We start from the raw sequence: 24,215 nt of genomic DNA on the forward strand, positions 1-24,215 counted from the left end.
GTGCGTGGGCCTCTCACTATCGCGGCCTCTCCCGTTGCGGAGCACAAGCTCCAGACGCGCAGGCTCCACGGCATGTGGGATCTTCCCGGACCGGGGCACGAACCCGTGTCCCCTGCATCGGCAGGCGGGCCCCCAACCACTGCGCCACCAGGGAAGCCCTATTTTTTAAAAGAATTCTTACAATCTCAACACTCATCATTCTCTAATCATTTTATTGACACAACTGAGGATATTTAAACATTTTTATGAGGGAATTACATAGTAATATATAATAAATATATAATGTATAATAACTGTATAAATATATAATAAATATCTTATGACGAACTTTTTCAGATTTATTGAATCTGACTTAAGCAGAAAACAGTCAAATAATCAGGAGAGTTCTAACTTACTAGATTCTTAAATAAAGGTTTCTTATTGTTATTGACATGAATGATGAAGAATTTTCATTGTAAGCTCATTTTATTTTTGTGGGTGGGTGGTGGACAGAATCAGGGACCTAATTCTCAGCTTTCATCCCTCTTCTGCATTCCAGTGGCATTAACAAAACACAAACAGAGGAGTTTCAAATGGTCATCATCAGAGCCAAGGCTATTTCAGTGGTTAGCCAGAATTAAATCTTAATGAATACTACCCAGCAGCTAGCCTCTAAAAGCTGGAAAAGGCAAGGGAATGAATTATCTCCTGGAGCCTCCAGAAGAGAACCCAGCCCTGCCAACACCTTGATCGTAGCCTGAACTTCTGTACTGAACTTCTGAGCTACATAACTGTAAGATAATAAATTTGTATTTTAAGTCCCTAAGTCTGTGCTAATTTATTATAGCAGCAGTAGAAAACAAAAAAATAGTACCCAACAGCAATGTAGCCTAGTAATTTCAGTTTTTAAATTTTTTTGTGATTTTCACATTTCTGTCACCATCACCATGCATTTGTTACCTCTAGCTTCAATTATTACCATGGTTTTATCTTCAAATGCACCAATTTTCTTTTTGATGATGACTAGTTAAAATCTACCCATCTGTTCAGGGTTTTTATAAAATTGCAACAATTGTATTCATTTCCCAGATTTCTATATCTTTTTAAAATGTCCTTGTACTTGAGTCATAGCTGCTTGTTTTTATTTTATAATGCCCTACTGTTTTAAGATAAAACCTTTCGGAAGATCTTAACAAATGTTCTTTTAAATTGCTTTAGTGCTTCCATTTCCTAAATAAAAGTGAATTCTTTTGTGTTTTGAGTTTGTGGACTGTTTTTCATGTGGTGAATTTTCCTTAAGTGCTTTGAAATTTTCATTTTCACTCAAACTCACTTGAGTGAAAAAGTTTGGATTTTGTTTGTGTTTGTTCTCTTCCTGAGCTCATCCTTTCTTTTTAAAAATTTTTTTTATTAAGAAAAATTTCAAGTAAAGAGAATGGTGTAACTAAACTCCATGTGGCAATTACCTAGATTTAATCTAGGTAATGGCCTAGACTATATTTTTTTTATATTTACTTTTTTTGGTGAAACTATTTTAAAGTAAATTGTAGATATTGTGACATTTCAATGTGAATCTTCTAAAAAATGACATCTACCTACATAGACACAAAGCCACCATCACACCTAAGAAAATCAACAGAAATTTCCTAATATCACCTAATACCCAGAACACATTTAAATTCCCCCCAATTATCCCCATAAAAATGTCTTGCAGTTGGTTTGTTCAAACAAAGATGCAATCAATAACTACTCATTGCATGCAGCTGCAATAAATTCTAGGTATCTTTTAAAATTTTTTTAATTTTTAGTTTTTTAAATTGAGGTATAGTTGATGTGCAATATTATATGTTACAGGTGTACAATATAGTAATTCACAATTTTTAAAGATTATACTTCATTTATAGTTATTATAAAATATTGGCTATATTCCCAGTATTGTACAATATATCCTTGTAGCTTATTTTATACATAATAATTGGTACCTTCTAATCCCCTACCCCTATCTTGCCCCTCCCCACTTCTCTCTTCCCCCTAGTAACCACTATTTTATTCTCTATATCTGTGAGTCTGCTTCTTTTTTGTTATATTCACTAGTTTGTTGTATTTTTTAGATTCTACATATAAGTGATATCATAAAGTATATGTCTGTCTCTGTCTGACTTATCTCACTTAGCATAATGCCCTTCAAGTCCATCCATGTTGTTGCAAATAGCAGAATGTCATTCTTCTTTATGGCTGAGTAGTATTCCATTGTATATATGTACCACATCTTCTTTACCCATTCATCTGTTGATGGACGCTTAGCATCCTTTCTTGTTTAGTGATTTCGTAGCTGTCTCCTGGAGACTATCATCCAGAACCAGGTCTTGTTTTATATGAGCAAATTAGAGCTCCTTCCCTGAGTAGATATTGCACATATAGTCCCAGAGCCTCAAGTCTCCATTCCTGAGATGGGCAGCCCCATCCAAGCACTGGTCCTTTCCACATGTGGGCAATTTTCAGTCTTCATTCCACTTCAAGAGTTTGATTCCCCTCCTGCTTCTCAGCCACTGAGATATTTATCTTGATTTTGAGTGTAACAATATCTTTTAAATATTTTCTCTTCTTATTTTATCTGTCGTTGGTAAATGTTTCAAGATCATAGTGGTAGTGGTCGTGAGGTGTGGCTGAGGGGTGTTTGTGTGAATTATTCCACCCTCTTGACCAAAATCTCTGCACTTACATTCATAATTTGTATCCTTTCCTCCATTCCTTTCTCCACTTTATGCTACTGCAATATTCAAATTCTTAAGGCATCAGTTTTGGTCTCTACTTTATACTTCTTAAAAATCTTAAATGGTTCCCCACTGGCTATCATTAAAAATGTTCAAATGCATTACAATTACATATAACATTGACTATTGGTTTAAGATTGAAGAATTGGGCTTCCCGGGTGGCGCAGTGGTTGAGAATCTGCCTGCTGATGCAGGGGACACGGGTTCGAGCCCTGGTCTGGGAGGATCCCACATCCCGCGGAGCAACGAGGCCCGTGAGCCACAACTACTGAGCCTGCGCGTCTGGAGCCTGTGCTCCGCAACAAGAGAGGCCGCAATAGTGAGAGGCCCACGCACCGCGATGAAGAGTGGCCCCTGCTTGCCACAACTAGAGAAAGCCCTCGCACACAAACGAAGACCCAACACAGCAAAAATAAATAAATTAATTAATAAACTCCTACTCTCAACATCTTCTTTAAAAAAAAATTGAAGAATTATTTCTAAACTTCATACTTTTCAAAAATTAGAATAACTTTCTAACAAACCAATTTTTTTTCCCATTTAGGAGCCAGGATCCTCACCAAAAATAGTTGTTAGTTAATACCAGGGAAAGACAAAAGTTTTGTTTTTGTTCTTTGCTGGTCTACTTTTCAATGAGCTGTGATTATTTCTTTCTACCCTAATGTGTTAGAACTATAAAGAAAGATGATTATATCTACCCACTGCTATTTTGGCATTTCTTTTGATTTATTTTCCAGTATTAGGGGTGGAGTAATATTGATTAATTCATACTTTCTTGGTCACATATACAAGAGGTAAGAATTAGGGATGCAGCCTATGCTATGGATCAAATTAAAGTTAACGGTTTTAATGAGATTAAACTTCTGGCTTTGACATCATTTATATATTGTCCTAGCCTGGGACTTCTGCACTTTATGGTAATCAGTGAAAACATGATGATTTACCTAGGAAAGCCCTGGGGTTTGCTTGATGGCAAAGAGATGTCCAGTGTAACCATGTGACTGTTCCTCATAGGGAGAGAGTTTCCGGGTGGGCTCACAGCAATCCAGAGTGTGCTCCTAAGCTTTTCAGGTTTACAAACTGGATTTTGACTGTCCAGTAGTCCTCTCTTATTTGCGGTTTTGTTTTCCACGGTTTCAGTGACCTGTGGTCAACAGTGGTCCAAAAATAACAGATGGAAAATTCCAGAAATAAACAATTCGTAAGTTTTAAATTGCACAGTTCTGAGTGGTGAAATCTCATGCTGTCCCACTCTGTCACTCCCAGGATGTGAATCATCTCTTTGTCCATTGTATCCTGCCCATTAGTCACTTAGTAGCTGTCTTGGTTACTCTTAAAAAATTAGGTATAAACCAGAATGCCAATTTATTATTTTACAATGGGAACTGCCCTTCAAGTGGTTGATTTTTGTGTCCCTTATCCAGTATACCCTTTTTCTATTACTAAGATACTTGAGAAACTAATTTTGTATTCAAAGTATGCTGGGTGAGTGGAGATTCAGGTAAAGGCTGGACTATGGCCAACCCTAGGAGGAAATTATCTGTCCCTGTAGGCTCCCTTGCTAATTCCACCATTAACACAAGGCAGAGCAGAGATTAGACATTTGTTAAGGCCTCAATAGATGGCTTGCTCCTGTTTGTACATCTAGCCCTCACAGAGTGGGCATTAAACAGTTCAATAGTAAAACCCAGCTGGAGGGACACTTGATGGTGTGACACAGGAAGTGTTCTGCTCAATGACTTCTGCACAGTGGGGGAGACTTTTTTCTGGTTGTACACAGCCTGGTAGCCCGTCAAAAAACCAGAGTGGTCTCTATAACCTCGCTCACCCCTAGAACGCAGAGGAGAGTTGATGGCATGCAGACAGGGAATGCAGAGAGAAGGGAATCACTTTTGGATGAGAGGCAACAAGCTTCTTTGGCAGCAGCATATGGAGAAAGGGAATCTGCTTAAGTTCCAGCTTGCATGGATGATCCAGGGCAAAGTAGAAACAGCAGTGGCAAGAATGATAGCAGTACTGCATATCTGATAGTTCACGTCTCTCTTGCTAATAATATTCTCAATGTTCATGCCTCCATGTCCTTTTACAAAAATGCTTTGGGAACCCCCAGTGTAGCTCACCCTGTCCATCATCTCTGCTCCTGCATCCCAAACTGCTGAGGTGTTCGCGTAGCTGTGAGAACTGGCATTACTGTAAATGTAGGATTTCCCACTTGACTAGGCATCTCTGAAACATGGAGCAATGTTTTTATCCTCCCAGATCCACTCTCTCTTTCTCAGTCCCCACAGCATGGAGGACCCCCCTCCTATAGCTCTATGTTTCTATCAGTCTTACTTATTTGCCTGGAGCCTCTTATAAAGAGGGAGCCCTTTTCCTTTTTAAGACAATCACTTGCTTTTGCTCCTCGACCACTGTTTCCTTTTAAATCAATCAATCAATCAATGTATCTATCTTTAACCTGAAAAAGGAAAACAAATAGCAAAATCTCCCTCTATTTTGCTTTCTCCCACTTGCTTCTGCCAATATTTTTTTTTTAGTTCTATCACAACTGAGTTCTAGAAAGAGCAGCTACTACAATCATCCTCTTTTCCTGACTTCCCAGCCCACTGCAATTGGCTTTGCTTTTATTTATTTCCCAGAAATTAATTCTTTAATGTTTCCAATAACATCCCCTTTTCCAAAGTCAGTGGAATCTTTTCTTCTATTCTTCTTATTTGACTTATGGAAACATACAAACCTATGATCATCCATTTCTGAAACTTTGGTTTCTACAGGACGAAGAGGGCTGTCGTGGGGCGTGGAGCTGAGACCTGATTACCTTGCATATCAATACATATTCATTAAGGGTAAGGGGCCTGAAAATTGTTTTTCCAGAGGGTCATGAACCCACTCTGGATGACTTTGGAGGTTTCCCCGATACCACTCTTTCTGGTCCCATTTCAGCCTCCTTGGATGACTGCTTTTTCCTGGTGGGCTCCTGAAATGTGGTGACCCTGGAGTTTTGCTTTTTGCTCTTCTCTCTTTACATGCCCTAGAAATGTCTCATTCACTCTTAATGGCTCCATCATTAACTACGTGCTGTCAGCTCCTGAGTCTGCATCTCCAGCTCCCAACTCTCTCCTGAACTCTAGGCCCAAATATTTAACTGATTACTAAATCTTTTCACCTAAAAGTCCCACTGGCATCTTAAACTTAATATACTCTAGACTTATCTCCCTCACCTGTCTCAAACCACCTTGATGCTGCTTCTATTCAGTTATTTAGGTTGGAAACCTGGGAATGATTCTTGACTTCTTCCTCTCTCACCCTTTCTAAGTCCTCCCTTCAATCAGAATCTGAGCTGTCCCCATGCTTTTTTCTATAGCTCTGTTACTACCAACTCAGTTCAGGCCTCTTTTGTTGAGTGTCTGACAAGATCCCAGAGAAAGAGTTTTGTGCATAGTATTTATTATTTTAATTATGGATATAGATTATAAATATTATGACCACATTAATTACATACATTGCTTTAAAGACCTAAAGTACCAGTTTTTCCAAAGGGCTTTTGATTAGCACAGTGATTACTGGAACATATCATAAGGAGGCCTCTTAACTAAGGAGATTTATGACCAAGTTTTGATTATCTTGGTTGGGAGGCCAAGGAAAACACAAGGGATGGGAAGAGTGAAAGGACCCTAAAGCCTCATGTTAGGCAACAGCTTCAATCTTCTTTTCCTCTGAATATTTTATCAGCACAGACAACATGTGAGGAGGCTGTTACTGGCTTGAATTTCTGCCTCTTGAATGCCCCATTCCAGATAAGCAGTGAAGTAGCCAGGGGACCACAATTCCCAGGCAAGGTAAGAAGAGGAAGAAAGAAACCCTCCAAATCCACAAACAAGATAAGAATCTGCATGTTCCAGTGAAAGGGAAATCAAAAGACTGAGCCATCTTATCACCTTTATCTCACTTAGTGCTTATCTCACTAAGTGGCATAGTGATGACTGAGGTTTTGGGCTAAGCTTCTCGGATTTAAATTCCTCATTGGTAGTGGCTTTCCCTGTTACTGCTTGTATTTTGGTCATTGGTACAATGAGGGGAAATGCTGTCCCAACAGCTTACTCTTGCCATAATGTGAGGAGCCCCAGGCAGGATGAGAAAAGGTCAGTCAGAAAAGGAAATAGCATCTATTAGGCAAGGACCAGCCATGTCAGTGGGCAAACTGAATAAGACATTGCAATGGTACAGAAGCCCTCCTTTAGCTAATCTCATGTGAAGACCTTGTTTCAAGTGCATGAAAATGGAGGGCAAAATGTGGCCTTTTAGAGGTGCTTTATCCATCATTATCTCAGATTTCCTGATGAAGCTGATAAGCTCTGTGTAGGCATTACACTAGCTTCTGTCATTGCTCTCCTGCCACCTTTCATGATTTCTTACTGGTTTAGCCCAGTAATCTGGGTAGGAGCTCCCTTAATGAACCTGCTCTGTTATGCAACCGCCCAATGTGAATATCTCTAGGTTTACCGATCTTCTCCTTCCCTTAAAAATCAGACGACAAATACTACATTTGAGACCTGTCTTTATTTAGCATTTTGTTTGTTTATATTCTGGCAGAATATTCACATAAAGGGTCCTACAATGTGGAAGAAACTGCTGTACTGCATTTTGAACGCATGGTATTGATTGCCAGAGAATCAGTTAAATTGCACTGTGAATAATGACTGGCACTGGCCTTAACCCTTTTGGCTAAAATTGCTTATTTGTCATCCTGGCTTATGGAAGAGATAAACAATTGCTTGCTGATGATCTAACGGATCAACTGTATCATTTGGCATGTCAGATGAGAGCTAATTTAATGAGCTGCGGTTCCTGCCAATTACCTGGGAACAAATCCCTCCTCAAGCTATTCTGTACATCATCAAAATGTTTAACCAAATTCTCGCTTGTGGCAGGTAAGATGATTGGGTGTTTGATTAGTCAACATGCTGTCGATATTATCTTGCGTGCATTTGTCCTGTCTACTTATCCAATCACCTTCATTCTTTAACAATGACAAATTATAATATGCAGTCATCCGATTCTTTATTTTAAATTACTCTGCTCAGTATGTGTACTAACTGTAAAGCCAGAACCTCCCCATGTGTGGGTGGGCTGAATTGCAGACCAGGTTATTTGTGTGGTGTGAGATCTTGTCAGTTGGCTGTACTAGAAAAAAGTAACTTTATTCATGTGCCATTTGAATGCCTATGAAGAAATCCTCTAACAAGACCAGGAAATCCGGATGATCCAGGAATGCTTTCACATAAGGGGGGATGTCTGGGAATGAGAGGTCTGTGGACTAGCTTGGATGGGGCAGGGAGAGACGGACGGGCAATAAGAAGGAGAAAGTGAGGAAGGGAAGTACAGGGGCAGGGCGAGAGGAAGCATGAGGACACGGAGCATCCCTGTGAGCAGGGAGGGGAAAAGGCCCGAGTCACCCAGAAAGCCTGAGGCCTCCCTGACAGGGAGTGTCATAAATCCTCAGCTCAGCCACCTTCCCTTCTCCTCCCTGGATTTCTATGAGTTTCAGGAAAAGCTCTTCCCCAGGAACATCTCTTTTTAGCTCTATCTTTCTACCACAGCTCTTGCATTTGAGTGCATTTACTGCTTCTGTTTTTCTGCCATGTTAACCGAAACAGGAAGCCCAGTTTTGATGTTAATCTCCTCCCAAATCAACCAGAGCGTTTGGGTAACTTTGGTAAATTTACCACCTACTACCCTCCCTGCCTCCGCCCTTCTTCTCTCTCATCTTTCTTCCACCTCTCTTGAGCAGTACACACCTCCTGTTTCCAGGACAGGTCTGAGGGTCCAGAGGAAAATGGCCCAGCAGCTTCTGTCCCAAACAATCTTATCATGAAATGTGTAACATAGGTACCTTTCTCTCTGAAGAGGAATTCTTATTATAGTTGCTCAGATGGTAACATTTTCACCATCTTTTTACATTCTCCCATGAGAAAAAGATTTCTGTTCTTGCTAATTTACTATACAAATTTTCTGAGGCATAAGTAAGAAACATCCTGAGCTGTTTTTACTCACAACACTTCTGACACCAAATATACGGGTTCTTTTCCACACCAAGCATTTCTCCAATTCTCTATGGACACCAACTGGGTGTCCCACAATTTGATTCAATTCTGACACTATCTATCTGGAGTCAGTGCAGACCCATGGGTTAAGGGCTCAGTGCCACAAGACTGCCCCCTGCTTCAGCCAGTTACTGGTCCCAGGTGGCCACCTGTACTTCTGACTGACTGACCATAAGTCAGGGGTTCTCACAACTCCCTCTTAAGGCTTAATAATTTGCTAGAACAGCCCACAGAACTCAGGAAAGTGCTTTACTTACTATGAGCAGTTTATTACAAAGGATAGAACTCAGGAACAGCCACATGGAAGAGATGCATAGGCAAGGTACGTGGGAAGGAGCTGGGAGCCCCCGTGTCCTCTCTGGGTGGACCACCCTCTCAGTACCTCTGTGTGTTCACCAACACAGAAGGTCTCCCAACCCCATGGTTTAGGGGTTTTTATGGAGGTTTCATTAGGTAGGCATGATTGATTAAGTCACTGATCGTTGGTGATAAAGTCCATCTCCAGCCCCTCTCCCCTCTCTGGAGCTCAGGGGGTGGGTCTAAAAGTTCCAACCCTCCAATCATGCCTGGGTGTTTCTGGTCACCAGCCTGAAGCTATCTAGGGGGACTAGTCATCACATCAGCATACAAAAGACACTTATTAACCAGAGATCCCAAAGGTTTTAGGACCCGTATGCCAGGAACCAGGGACAAAGACGAAATATCGATTTCCCATGGTACTACAAAATCCAAGATTTATTTCTGGCATCCATATTTCATTCATATATCATTATTCCAAGGGACTGGGCAAGATTCTTTAAAACTTGGAGACCTCTTTTGGGGTATTCTTTCCTGGCTCTGCCTTGTCACCTCAGGTATTGGGACAAAGTGTCACTTTCCTTCCACTATCCTAGTGCCACATCCTGGGCCTCTCCATCCCCGTGTGCAGGCATGCTTCTGCCTTCATCTGAAGAAGTCCTCAGGGGTTCACAGAGGGCTGGGGGCAGCATCTTTGGTTTCGGCACAGTGGTATTAGGGGCTGGGACTTCTACCATACATCCTTCCCCATCAAAACAGATTCAGGTTTTTGCATCCTACAGTCCCAGGGAGTCTTGTGTGCTTCTGGTTGTGCGTTGTATGTCTGGATTCCGCTGGGGGCCACGGCATCCCATCTGTCCTGTGTGTGACCTGCCCCTATACTGAAGCAAACTTGTGGGTTTTGTCTCTCATCTGGCCCCGGTTTGTTCCAGCGTGTAGTCTTAAGTAGAAATGAGTAAGCTACTTCTTTCTTTCTCCTGGGGCTCTGCCTTTTGAGAATATGACAAGAGGAGGCATATCAGAACCTGCTCCTCCAGTTCCAGCTTTGATGTTCCGATTTGTTCCCCAAGGACAGCTGACCACCTTGCTTCTCCTCCTCCTCCCAAATTAGCTTCCCTGCAAGTGAGAATTCAGTGCCCTTTCGGGTGACTGCAGCAGCAGTAGTTCGAAGTATCGCTCTCACAGCAATTTGCTGTAACAGGGTCTAATTCTCCAAACCGTGACTGCAGCCTTGTGCTGTTGTAAACTGCTTTCAGTAGAGAGGGGTTTTTCCCCTCTTTTCCATCATTGCGTGATCAGAAAGTTGACATTCAAGTCCCAGCACTTTTCCACTATAGAAAGCCGAGTCCACGTTGGCAAATTTCAGCTCTAGCAACAGGCCCATGGGTGGTTGTGACCACTTTTAATTCCTATCCCAGGGTTCCTGCTGGCTCGCTGTTAATCTGCCTGGCTCCCCACTGCTGAGGTCTGCCACGTGTAAACTTTCCTTCCTCTTCAGAGGAACAGGTATGGGAAGTGCAGTTAGAACCCAGTCCGCTGTTCAGGGATCCAGTTCAGGGTCCCACCTGGGCGAGTATCTGGGATGTGGGAGCTGCCCCCTATTCCTCCTCTCTGTTTTAAACTCAGGTTGGCCAGGAACAAGTCGTTCTGTCACCTGTGGCCCCTAGGATAGCACTTTGCCCACATGCTTAATAAATATTTGTTGAATTAACTTTAATAAATCCACAGCAGGACACATGGCTAAATACTTGTATTCATCACCTGCCGCTCAAGAAAGGGCAATATCAAGGGCATATGAAGGCTTCTGTGAACTCCCAGTGTGCTGTACATCCAGAGGAGGCTGTCTAATGAGTGTGCAAACCCTCAACACTGACCAGGATTAGGAAACCACACTTCATGCTCAAAGAATATTTTGCAACTATCTCCTTATCCGACTACAGCCTCAGGCAATCTTTTCTACCTTCCTCAAATTGTTCAATTCAGCCTGATTCTTTTCAACAAATTCATATTTTTACAAACTACACACTTGTAAACTATAGATTAGGCGTTGATGGAATACAGAGTTGAGTAAAATATAAACTCTGCCCTTGAGGAATCTACAGTCTATTGGCTCCCCCTTTTCTTATCTGTGTGACCTTAGGCAAATTACTTAATCTCTCTGTGCCTCAGTTTCCTCATCTAGAATACTGGTTTAGTAATGGTACCTGTCTCATGGGGTTGTCACGGAGGCTAAGCAGATTAAAAGTATAATGTACTTAAAAGTGTGTCTGGCACACAGAAAGCATTTAATAAATGTTATCTATTATAATTACTTAGACTGATACCACAGTTAATATAATCTGGCTGCTGTCTAGCACTCCCCCCCCAGCTCTGATTTTCCATGGTTCTCTGGCTCTTTATGTGACAGTGATGAAAGTGATGGACACTGGGTAGAAGTCTGTGTGTTGGCTAACTGAGTGGACCTGGAATTAGGGAAGCCGTGATGCAAAAGCTCAGGCTACGACTTCATTTTCTGCATTTTTCGTTCACAGAGGGGCCAGTTCCGTACCACAGGGATTCAAAATGACAGTATTAGGTAGGTGATATGTGTTGCACTTCCCCACAGTGTTTCCAAATCAAGGTTTTCAAGCCTTAAGTCATGTTATTAATATACCTATGTTATTAAGTCATGTTATTAATATACTTATCCTAAGAAATTATGTATTTGGAAATATTGTTTTGGAGGTTATCCCCTAGAGCCTTCTGGAAGGTTCTTTATTGACTCAACTTATGGATTAAATTGCCTTTTGACAAGGTTTTCCAATAAATCACCAATTACACTCTCAAGGAGGATCCAAGTGAGACCTGTTTTTTATTGAGGTCAGTTTCATTGTTTTAGGAGGATCCATTACATTACTGTTATTTGAAAGTAAAACAAATCCCCCAAACCCTTGGCTGCCAAGTACGTGTAACTCTGGCACTAAAAATACAGACAACAGCCCTAAATGATCGGATTATGGTTTCTGATTGTATGATCAGACTCCACGTTTCTCCCAGCATGAAAAGCACCCTCTTATCCTGTCCTATGGGAGCATACTCCATCCTGAGGCTTCCAGATTGCATGCGTTTCCCCTTCCTGTTGTGAGGCAGTGATTTGTAAATATTGTGAGAAGCCCAGAATGAAAAGGTTAAACTAGTACACTTTGGCTGGATGAGGATTAATTAGGAGCTGATTTGTGAGGGCTATTATGTGTGTGCTAAATTTACTGACCTTCTTTCCCCCCTGTATAGAATGAAGCTCTGTTCTCTATGCTCATTATCCTTAAATGTTTTCTTTTCTCTGTATCATCACCTCTTTCATTTTACTTGGTAGTTTTTAAATGCACTAATTTGGAGCAGTGGGCTTCAATGATTCTTGGGAATAGAGCATTTAGTAAGCACAGCTACGTGGGCCTTAGGAAACTTTTTTACGGTCATTGGGGGTTTTCTGGCACCAAGACTGGGTTCCTGGTCCAGAATGGCAAGGATCCCAACAGATACCCTCCCTCCCATTGCTCTGTGGGCAGCAGGCATGTCTAAAGGCCCTACAAACATGCTTTAAAACCAAGTGTTAAGTACTGCCTTGCTATTTCCTGGCTATTTAGGGATAATGATCTATTTTGTTGATTAACTAGAGTCCTTTTTCACCTATTTCTGTTTTCTTGATCAGCCTTTGAACCGTTTGTTGCTTCATTGTGTTGTTGTCCAAGGGCCGACTGGGGGAAGATTTCAAGGTGAGGTCTGGACATTCTGGCTGAGCCTAATTCTGCTTTGTCTGAGCATCCTACAAAATGCAGATGGCTTTCCTGCCTAAGAGCCCTCAGGTGACCAAGATGGGAAACAAGAGCAGAGGAGGAGATTCAGGTGAGAACAGGGAGATTGTGCAGGGGGTGCAGGCTGGCCAAGCAGTTCTGCTGGCTCTAGCCTGAGGTTTTTGATGGAAGAAGTGAGTATGGAAGAAGGCCACTCCTCTTTGCTTCCCATATGCTTTTGTGTCCCAAGTTATAGGGAGTCCAGGGTGGTGAGAAGATGAGGATAAGGGTGGTAGAAAGCCCAAAGCCCAGTCGAATCATTTCCTCCTGAGGTGTTATGTCTATCTCTAGCTCTTCAACTCACAATCTTTCTGCTTCTTGGCCTTTATCATCTAATGATTTGACAAAGGAAATTTGAACTCAAAGACAGAGGAAACAGAGCTCTTTTGACTGCTGGACATCTAGAAATTCTGGTAAAAAAAGTATGAGAGGGCAAGAGGAGATAGAAATAAGTACTAAAATGAGAATCTATGGTTTTATTTGCGTTTAACTGATCTCTGTATCCCTATATATATATACTTTAAGCAAACCTTGATTTAAATATGCAAATCTTGAGTTTAGAAAGACATGATTTTAAGGATTTTAAAAGAAGGCTGTATAAAAACATTCATATTTTAGAAAACTATCCCTTGGTGTGTTATAAATATGAATTAATTATGAAGGAAACAATTTACATACAACTTCTCAAGAGCGTGTCTAAGAGTGGGAAGTAAGCTACCTCAAGATAGTGAGTGTGGCTGCTCCGAATGTCTGCCCAAGCCCTTAGCACAGGTAGATGTTCAGTAACCACTGAATCCCCCAGTCAGGGTATTTTGACTCTGCATTGCTCAATTTTAGGTTGCTACTTGCTAGCAAGGTGAAGTTGAAGGTGAGAGGCAAGTCTCAGTATCAGCAGTAGCTAGATAAGCCTTGATGGGATGAAGAAAGATGAAGTTTCCAGGGCTTTGACATTTCATTCTCTTGTTATATAGCAGCTATAAAAAAGTCACTAGCATTTTCCTGTCTTCTTTACTGATACACACCAGCAATAGAAGAAATGAGGGTCCTAGTCTCATGCCTAATTTGGTAGCTTAACTGGTGAAAGGAACTATGAGGTGCCCCAAGCAATAGGGCTCATGTCAGCAGGTTTGCCCAAGCACAAGTCCCCTGCAGAGGTGATTGAAATGGGGAAATGTTTCATGTGAAGGTCCCTTTCCTGAAAAACCCAATGTGAACGATTACTGAAGGCCATTTCTAAAGTCATTTCTATAATGTGAATTTGCTGAAAATGGAAGAAAATGAAAGATGCTAATGTTTGAATATTATGAAGCTCGATGTTGTACACACCAGGACATTTCACATTGAACTTAATGAGTCACCCAGGTGTTCATTGACCAGTTGCTTTCTTATAATTTTTTTTCTTATGCAGTGGTCTGCTCTGCACATGGCTTTTTAAAAAAATATGTGGGATATTACAGTATCGAAAATATTACTGATGCAGATTTTATTCCCAGACCACTGAGTCTATTTAGACATGTCACGCTCATAAAAGCTCATGTTTATTGAAGAGGGTTATTAAATTTACTGTAAGATTTCATAAAGACCCTTTTAGGTGAAAAATGCAGGTAGAAAGGTTTGAGTGGATGCTTTAATAAAACTTTTATGAGCAAAAACCAAAAAAAATTCTAAATGCAAATGTCTTATGTGGAAGGTAAAAGCAATTTGTTTTTCTCATTAGGTGCCAGACAGTCGGCTAATGTGAAGATGACAGATTTTGAGATCTATGAAATCAGAGCCAGCTTACTTTAACAGAGGACCGCTAGCTGCTTACCTTCTCTATCAAAATGAGCATTCATTCCAAGGTTAGGTACAGATGTGTAAATGCCTGCCTGGTTTGGGAATGGTTCTATTTGAACCCTAGATATATTGTTGAGAGAACGGCAATACATTTAGTTTAAAACATACACATGTGCGCATGCAAGCGCCTACATACACGTGTGCACGGGCACACACACACACACACACACACACACTGTTACAGAATACAGTGTAATTAAAGATATTCATCACTATGTTCATTCAAACTGGTGCAATAAAAGTATCTCACACTGTTTCTCTTCATTACTATGCAAGGCCAGAGATTATATTTCTTGATTTGGAATGATGCCAGAGAGTCATTTCAATATTTGAGCTTTATACATTATTATTAATCATGATGATGATGTACTTTTCAATATTCATGGTACTTTGCAACAATTTTTATTAGCTGTTTCTCTTAACAGCTGAATCAGGTCAAGGAAAATTACTTACTACTCTGTGGCAGATAAAGAATCAGAGGCACATATACCTGACCTCTGGATCACACGTGGATTATTAGCATACCTTGTATGAAAACTCAGAATCTTGTGTTTTTACACTCTGAAGCTCTTCTCGCAATACTTATTTTGGAGAATAAATTGTCATATTAGAAGTTTCAGATATATTTGGGAAGCTAAAAAATACAATTGAGTAACAGTGTTGGGCATATAATAGGTTTTCAATAAACATTAACTAAAGAAATGTGTAAATATTAGAGGTTTAAAGCAAAAGATTTGAAAATAGTGCTTTGTTTCTGTAAAAGTAACATATTTTGAGTTAATTAATGGAAATTGGAATAGGACACCAGTGTTAAAAAAAGAGACAACAGGCTCAAAATGGAGTTACTTGTGCTAAGCCCCATGTCACCAAAGGGAGACTTAATACCTAACTTAATTACAGTTTCAACCTCTCCCAGGAATGGAATCTTAAACCAGTCAGTCTGGAATCACCTGGTCAGTACTAGTGAGATAATCTGCCTCATAGTCCCCTGCTGTCCCCTAAAGGAGGATGACACTGCCACAATCTGTTCTTTGCTAGTATAACTGTCTTGTCCTGCCCCCTTCTGCCTATGAAAGTCTTTCATTTTGTACAGTGCCTTGGCGCTCCTTTCTATCTGCTAGATGGGATGCTGCTTGATTCATGAATCACTGAATAAATTCAATAAGATTTAAAAAAATTTACTTAGCTGAATTTGTTTTCTAAACATTGTTGGTGCCAGTGGTGGGATCCAAAGGAAACTTCTGATGGCTTTGGGACAAGATAGATATGTGCTGTATCCACAAACCCTTTGAGTTCTCTGTCTTTCTGTTTCTGAGGGCTGTAAGTTCCTCTTAGGTCTGAGCTTTGCTCTCTTTCGATTGAGTTCCCATCTAAATGGCTTTCTAGTCCAGGGTTAATGAGTCAGTCTAGACTGACACTGTTACCAAGGCTATTGCCCCAGAATCATACCCCTGCCTCTCCCTTGAATGGAAACCAGTTGCTCTTATATGTCTCAGGAAGAAGCTGCAAAGAGAAAAACGAACTGGTTAGAACCAGCTAGGCCCAAGATGGCGGAAGATTTGACTTCTAGTAGACCTTGAGCCTTATTATACACTCATTATAATGCATTAGCATGCTAAATGACACACCTACCAGTGCCATGACAATTGCTAATTGCCATGACAACAACTGAAAAAGACCATACAAGGACTGAAAAGGTGTGTTGCCTCAGTTCTGGGTCCAAACTACACCCCTGTTCTAGGATAAGTCATGAATATTCCCTCTCTTTCCAATTCCCTCCCTTTTACCTCGACCCTCATATATATATATAGTGTCTTCAACCAAATCGGGTTGAGAAGTTGATTTGCAAACTAAGTTCCTGCTTCTCCATTCTTTGGCCTTTGAATAAAGCTTGTTCTGTTGCAGTCTCAGCATTGGTTTCATTATTGGCTGTGAGAATCTGAGCGGAAAAAGAACCTCTCCAGCCAAGACAAGGGATCTTGGCCCGGGCTAGGACCCTGATCCCCAGTCTAGGGCTTAGAGGATCAGCTTGAGATGGCAGATGTTTGCAGCCAGAATCCAAGTCCCTAGCCCTTGGTTAGTCTGCAGTCCCCATTTGTTGGGGTCTGATGGTTCATACTGTTGTTCCATTTTGGGAACTTCTAGTGGTGTGCACCTAAAGCTACTCTGAAGAGGCTACAAGAGCATAAACAAAAGTTTGCCAAGTTAATGGCTTTACAGATGTCCCCACCCCATATCCACTCTTGAATGAGGAGCCCTCTATGGACCCCTCCCAGGGTTGATGGGACTCTGAGGGATTTTCTGGTTAACTGCTATGTTATTCCCTTAAACAGCCAAGGGAAACTAAAATCAAAATTAATGGAAAACCTTACCAAATTTTGGTAATACAAGAGCCTGCAGATGGGATCTGCAGAAAACTGGCAGAAACCATCGAAGGATGAGAATTTTTACTAGAGTCAGCTCTCAAAAATCTCTGTTTGTAGTACCCAGTAGAGGGGAAGATGAAACTTCATGTTGTCCCTTCCTTTCCAAATGCAGACCCATTGATAATTGATTCTTTCTCTCCCAGGGACAGCTGTTATTTTCTTGTCTGTCTTATTTTGTGTCCTGAGAACTTGGCTTGGTAACCATCAGTTTGGGGGGTCCTAAAATATGGCTGGACAGAAATATGGGTTGAAGTCTACTTGCTGCTAGGGCCTTACCAAATTGCTGCCAGCCCTCAGGGAAATTATCTACGTCTTTTTTTCTTTTGGCCGTCTTTGGGAGAGTCTCTGAATATTGGGAAAGTAATATCTTTTGGACCCTATTTGGGGACACCTCTTTTGTCCATGGGTTGTTCAATACTGCCAGAGATATTTACTTTTTGTCCTGGCTGAAAGCTGACAAGATATTTGAAAGGATTTTTTTTTAAAGTAGCTCTATGGTCAGAAATTGGCCAAATAGAAAGTTGATATTCAGAGCCTGATAGGAACTTTTTTTAGACCTCCTCTGCCAAGCTAAATGTATCCTTCCACAAAGTCTTCAGAAGACTTTGTGGAAGGATTTACTAAAACATTCCAAAGAAAAAGATTTACTAAAAAAAGATTTACTAAAACATTCCAAAGCTCTACATCCAGAACATAGAAATGTTTTGATTTCCATCTTAGTGGAAATCATCTCCCTGATATAAAAAAGCAAAGTGAAGATAAATAACATGGTTGGATGGGCACATTAGCCTTTTGATATCATTTAGGCTGCAACCCAATTCTTTGAGAAATTAAAAGCAACTCTCCCTATCTTACAAATCTTTGCAAGACCAGAAATGCAGCTCTAGAAACAATTTAAAGTCCACCTATCCTTCTTACCAATCCCCAAACCTTCCTTATTCATCTCAAAAGGCTTGTAGGTATTGTAAAAATTCTGACTTTAGGGAACAAGAGTGCTTCTTGGAGGAACTTTCATTCTTTCCCTGTGCCTTGAGATGTAAATGTTCTACCTGATCATCTCCGGAAATTCTTATCTAGGCCATCACTTTGAAATACAAACTCCAGGGAGATAATTCTTATCAGAAAGAAAACAAAAGGAGAAAAAATTATTTGGAACTTAGGTGAATGAAAAATCACAAGTGTCTCCTCCACAAATATTAGTAAAAAGCTTTAGCTGCCATAACAGGTAACCTTAACTTATTCCATTTGTCTGAAACACAATTTGGATCCAATTCTTTTACAACTAGTGAGTTTTGTATTACTGTACCTGATTCATGGCTAAAATTTTAGAATGGAAGCTTAAGGTGTCTGTGTCTGTTTATGTGTGTCTATATATATATATGTGTGTTGTAGATGTGTGGCATTTTCTACCTCCAAATGGTATTGCCAAAATTAGTGAAAGAGCTCTATTTAATTGACTTAAAGAAAATTAAGCACTTAATATGAATTAAGTATTCCTAAAACTCTCAGAAATATAATGGAAACTAACTTAAATATTTTTCAAGTTCATATGATCTGAGATACTCTTTGGTAAATAAAAACTAGTTCTCTATTTAATTGACTTAAAGAAAATTAAGCACTTAATATGAATTAAGTATTCCTAAAACTCTCAGAAATATAATGGAAACTAACTTAAATATTTTTCAAGTTCATATGATCTGAGATACTCTTTGGTAAATAACTAGTTTAAGATTGTTAATTTCATTATGAAATAGGTATGTCTTCACTGTTGTCAGCATTAAAAATAATGCAGGTATACAACTTTTATTTTACCTGGGTTTACTAGTCAAATAAGTTCATGTTACCTCTGTTACAAAATTTGTCACCAAGTAAAATAACTTAGTATGATGAAATCTTCATCAGTAGTCTAAACGTAATTGTTAAGAACAAGTGAGTTAAATAGATGTAAGTGGGATAAAAGTTTGCAGGTGAAATATTTAGCAATAATTATGTTTTATGGTATGTCTACTTAAACAGTTTCTAAAATCTTCTCAGTTACTTGAAACCTAAAAGTTACACTGAGACAAGGTAAATGATGAATATTCACTGAATATCTAGATCATTTTCAAATAAAATAAAATGCTGCTACATTAATCACTGAACATAGGTTTATCCACTTCTGGTTTCCTTTTAAAAAAGAACTAATGGCATTTGGGTTTATTAGTAAACATGTTTTGTGCCACATGGAAAGTTTACTATGAGGAAGAATATACTTCAAGAAAGTATGAAATGTATTTATGAGTTTGCTAATCCACAATCCACAGAATGCTAGTGTAACAAAAAGTCCACAATTGCTTACTTCTTAGTTTTCACTAGGAATTAAAGATTTAAAAGGTTAAGAATTCTAATCAATATACGTAATTAAACCTGCTTAGAAATAATAAGGTGAAAGGAAACAACTGTGTATGAAAGGTAGGTAAAGAAAGTAAAATGATTGATTGTTCCAGGATAAGAAAGAAAAAAAAAAAATAAGAAAAAATTACAGAAGGTTTGTGGAAAAGGAATCTTGGGAAGGGAATTTTATGCATGGTCAAGCTGGCTAAGATTGCAATACATTTATTTAAGTTAAAAAAATATTTTAATATCAAAAGAATACTGGTACAAAATTAGAATTGGTTTTCTTTCTGTTAAAAGGACAAAGTTTTCTTGGACTTTTGGCCTGGTTTTGATAACAGATTGCAAAAGTTTCTTTACCTTTAAGGTAATCAGCCTGAACAGCAAAAATTTTGGTGTCTCACCAAAATAATTTACTGTGCTTCATATTATTTTTTATCAGAAGTCTTTGATTACTTAAGAAAATCCAGTCTTCTTAATATTAAAAGAGCTAAAGTTTGCTCACAACTAGGTTACTTTCTGTATTTGCCTTTAACATCTTCCATTGTCACCTTGGTTAGATAATTAAGTATCATTTCATAATAATCTGTGATCCTATTTAGTTAAATGTTCAAACATTTTGATGTTTTGATAACTTGCCCAAATCAAATTCTAAATGAAATTTTTTTGATCTTGAACTAACTTTGCAATTTTCCAGAGGGCACCTGGAACATGTCAAAAATTTTGTTCTCTTTCCTTATAAATAGAGATATGTTAAACTAATTAGGCTTATTTACTATGATAGATTAATGGGACGTATTGTTAAATAAGTAGTACTAAGCCTTCTTTTTGTTGTATTTATATAGGTATATGTTTTAAGTGTTCCAGACATTGTATGAAAATCTTGGAAATCTGCCATGTTCTGGTATAATGTTATCAGTTGGTTATTCCAGTTATTATCTTAAAATTCTGTATATCACAGAAATAACCAAATTTCTTTGTCAATTCCACCCTAATGAACTCTCATCAAATCTTTAACCATAAGCATTTTAAAGTCTTTTGTCATTCACCGACAGTTATTGTCTTACTCTGATATTTTTGCAAAAGTGAGACTCATGGAAAGGATCTTGCCAAGTGCTCCTGACCACTGACATTGCTGTGAAACTAGAAGGCATGGAACTTTGGGTACATATCTCACAGCTGAGGAAGGCTCCACCTGACATCTGGTCCTGTGCAAACGCCAGAGACCTCCAAATCAACTTGACTAGGAAGAAAAGTAGTTGCCATCAAGGTTTTTACTGCTTCCACCCAAGATTCCAGATCAAGACTTTATACTTTACTAAACACGAAACCCTTTCTTCTCTTTCTTTCCATTACTCTGGCATTGTCCTGGAAATATGCTATCATCCATATCTCCCAGGCCATTGCTAAAAACAGGTGACTTTTCAGACTGCTAGATTTGTCATCAAAAACTTTAATCTGTCCATGATGCTAGAGAACCCCTGGTTCTCCCTTTGACCAATTTTTCTTCTATTCCCAACATCACTATAAACTATAATCAACCCCCCTTGTAAGTCACAGAGTCCTACTTTTACAGCTAGAACATTCAGTGCCTTGTGTTTACCTTTCTTTGATTATAACTGTAGTTGTCCAATTGGACACAAATACCTATGCAAATCATAGCACATTTGTACCCCTACATTCTTATGGTTATCTAAATCAGATATGCCCCCAAATATGAGAAGATCTCACCAGCAGCACCCATATTCACAAGGAATTTAGAACAACTTTTTATTTCAGGCTAGGAGATTTACTTCCTGAATGCACTGAAAACATAACTGACCCCTGGCTGGAATAGGCAAATGGAACAATTCCTGAAAATAAATTTATTAACAGTGCCACCTTAGTGGAAGTGGTTTGTGCTCTGTCAGGATTTATCTTTGTCCGTGGTGGTTATCATTCTCCTTGGCCCTCAGGATGCCTAGATGGCTGGCGCATAACTGAGCAATGCTTCTTAGGTTATCTAACTCTGCTCTTAACCGTCCACAATCAAACTGAGACACCTCACTGGTCAACTCCCCTTAAGTTACACTGCTGAGTTAGAAAGGACCTACCACGAGGCATTAATGACTCAGGATTCGCTTCCTTTAGAAGGTCCCTACTTCCCTGGTTAGGACTGGAATGTCAGAAAAGGAACAAAGAGAATGACTGACTTAAAAAAATGTGAACGTGAAGTCATGACCTGTGACTCCCACACAGGATCAGCAAATACTGTGAGAACTTCAGAGTGGTAGCTGGGAGTGGCTCTAATGCCATAGACTGTGATCACTCTCTCAGTTAGGCTGAGAGTCTGATCAAAACGGGAGGATTGTTGAAAAAAAAAGAGACAACAGGCCCAAAACGGAGTCACTTGTGCTAAGCTCCATGTCATCAAACTAAGACTTAATACCTAATTACAGTTCCAACCTCTGCCAGGAATGGAATCTTAAACCAGCCAGTCTGGACTTACCTGGTCAGCACTAGTAAGCTAATCTGCCTCAAAGACCCCTGCTGGCCCCTAAAGGAAGGTGACCTTGCCACAAACAATCTGCTCTTTGCTAGTATAACATTCTTGCCCTGCCCCTTCTGCCTATAAAAGCCTTCCCTTTTGTACAGCCCCTCAGAGCTCCTTTCTATCTGCTAGATGGGGTGCTGCCCGATTCATGAATCGTTGAATAAAGCCAATAAGATCTTTAAAATGTATTCAGTTGAATTTTTTTTTTAATACCAGTTAGTGGGTAAGTTGGATATATTGTGTGTTTCAGAGTTAAGTGATAAATCACTGCAGGACAATAATGAGAGCATATGTCTCCAACAGCTTTTCAGAAAAGGTGTGGTGTTCTAAATGTAAACTAGTGGACCAAAGAGATAGTGAAGATTTATTTCCTATCTGTTGGCAGAAATAGATTTCTTTCCTTAGCCTATTAATGATGATGCATAAAAAATATTTATACAATAACCTCAGTTAAAATTACAAAGCAAATGTACCATAATTGAAATACCTAAAACCCCCAAGGGGCCACCTCAGCCTTAATAGTATTGAGACAGTCTGTATCCCAGAAATGTAGCTGTTCCCTGTGTATGGGGGAGCTCTAACAACGGTAATGCCATGTAGAGTTTGTGGTCACTGACAAACACATTATCCCATCAGTTAATCTGTACCTATTTGTGTCTTTGTGTTTCACTACCATACTACTCTTAAAATATCAGGATTTGGTGTCTTCATTTAGGCGGTTTAAATATAGTTCCCTCAATTTTCACTCAATAAGTTTAAAACATGAATGTTCTTTCTTCAAAATTGTGTTGTGTAGCTATATCACTGTTCAAAGAAAATGTCTAATCCACATTAGAGGATTAGACATTGAGCACAGTGGTACATACGTCAATGCTCATGGCTTCCTTCTATAACGACCAGGCAAGCTGGTTGCTGCCCGTGTTATCAAAGGAGGGCAGAATAGACATTTGTCTCTGTTTTTAGACTGTCCATCAGATCATTCATCATGGGGTTCACTTTTTCAAACTTCTTGGATTTTGAACAATTTAGTAAAATGAAATAAGCCAATCTTTAGTTTGTTCTTAAAGATGTTATCATAGGCAGTGCTGGGAATGAGAATTATAAGCTTAACACAACCTGTGTTTATACATTGAAAATGTTTTCTAACTAGACTTTATTGTTTGGACCCAGTGATTACCCTTTGCTCTGTTTGAATCACCTTTGGCAGTCAAAGAAGCAGCCGGGAAGGGACTCTGGACCAAACCAAAAAGCCTTGTTATCCAGAGCACTTGAGATTATCTGTATTTATGGGGGAAATACTATGTTATATCCCCATGATGAATTTGGGGATTCATTCAACCAATGCTTATTGAACACCTATTGTGTGAGAGGCACAGTGCTGAAACTGCTAATAGAGAATAGAGTCCTTATAAATAGTCTGCTGTACTCTCATTAATTGAGATGAGAATGGCCTGAACCTAAAATCCTGGAGGGGAGATCCCGTTCTGATGATGCTGGCAGCTTGGGAATAGCCACTCTGAAATAAGGCAGCAGGGGTCATCCATAAAACAGGCATACCAGCACTCTGTTTATCATGTTTAGTGAAATGTTGGGCAAAAGAATGTATCTAGGCTTGTGTGACAGCAGAGTCTACTTGTCCCCGTCATCATATCACCTGCTTTGCCAGCGATCATTTCCAATGACTGAGCACATTATGCACAGTAGGTGGAATTAGAATGTTTTCAGGAATTTTTAATGTTCTTCTATCTTGTGAATGGTTTCCTTCGGCAAATACTGATTTCAAAACACATGCTTCTTAAATACATAGTTGTTTAAGGGGGTAATCAGATTACACGGGTAAGGAACTTGAATTTTGTCATTTGTTTAAACACTGTCTGTCCCTCTCCCACTCCCCCACCCATGCTCAAAAGAAAAAAAAAAGAGAAAAGAAGAAAAGAAACAAAATCACATTGACATACAAAACAAAGAAAACAAAACCAAACTCCCCAGATGGTTTGGGTCACATGCTCTTGCAGCAAGGCTTGGGGCAGTTCTCAAATGTGGAATCACTACTATCTAAAGGG

Source organism: Physeter macrocephalus, chromosome 2 (assembly GCF_002837175.3).
Source record: "Physeter macrocephalus isolate SW-GA chromosome 2, ASM283717v5, whole genome shotgun sequence".
NCBI classification, from domain to species: domain Eukaryota; kingdom Metazoa; phylum Chordata; class Mammalia; order Artiodactyla; family Physeteridae; genus Physeter; species Physeter macrocephalus.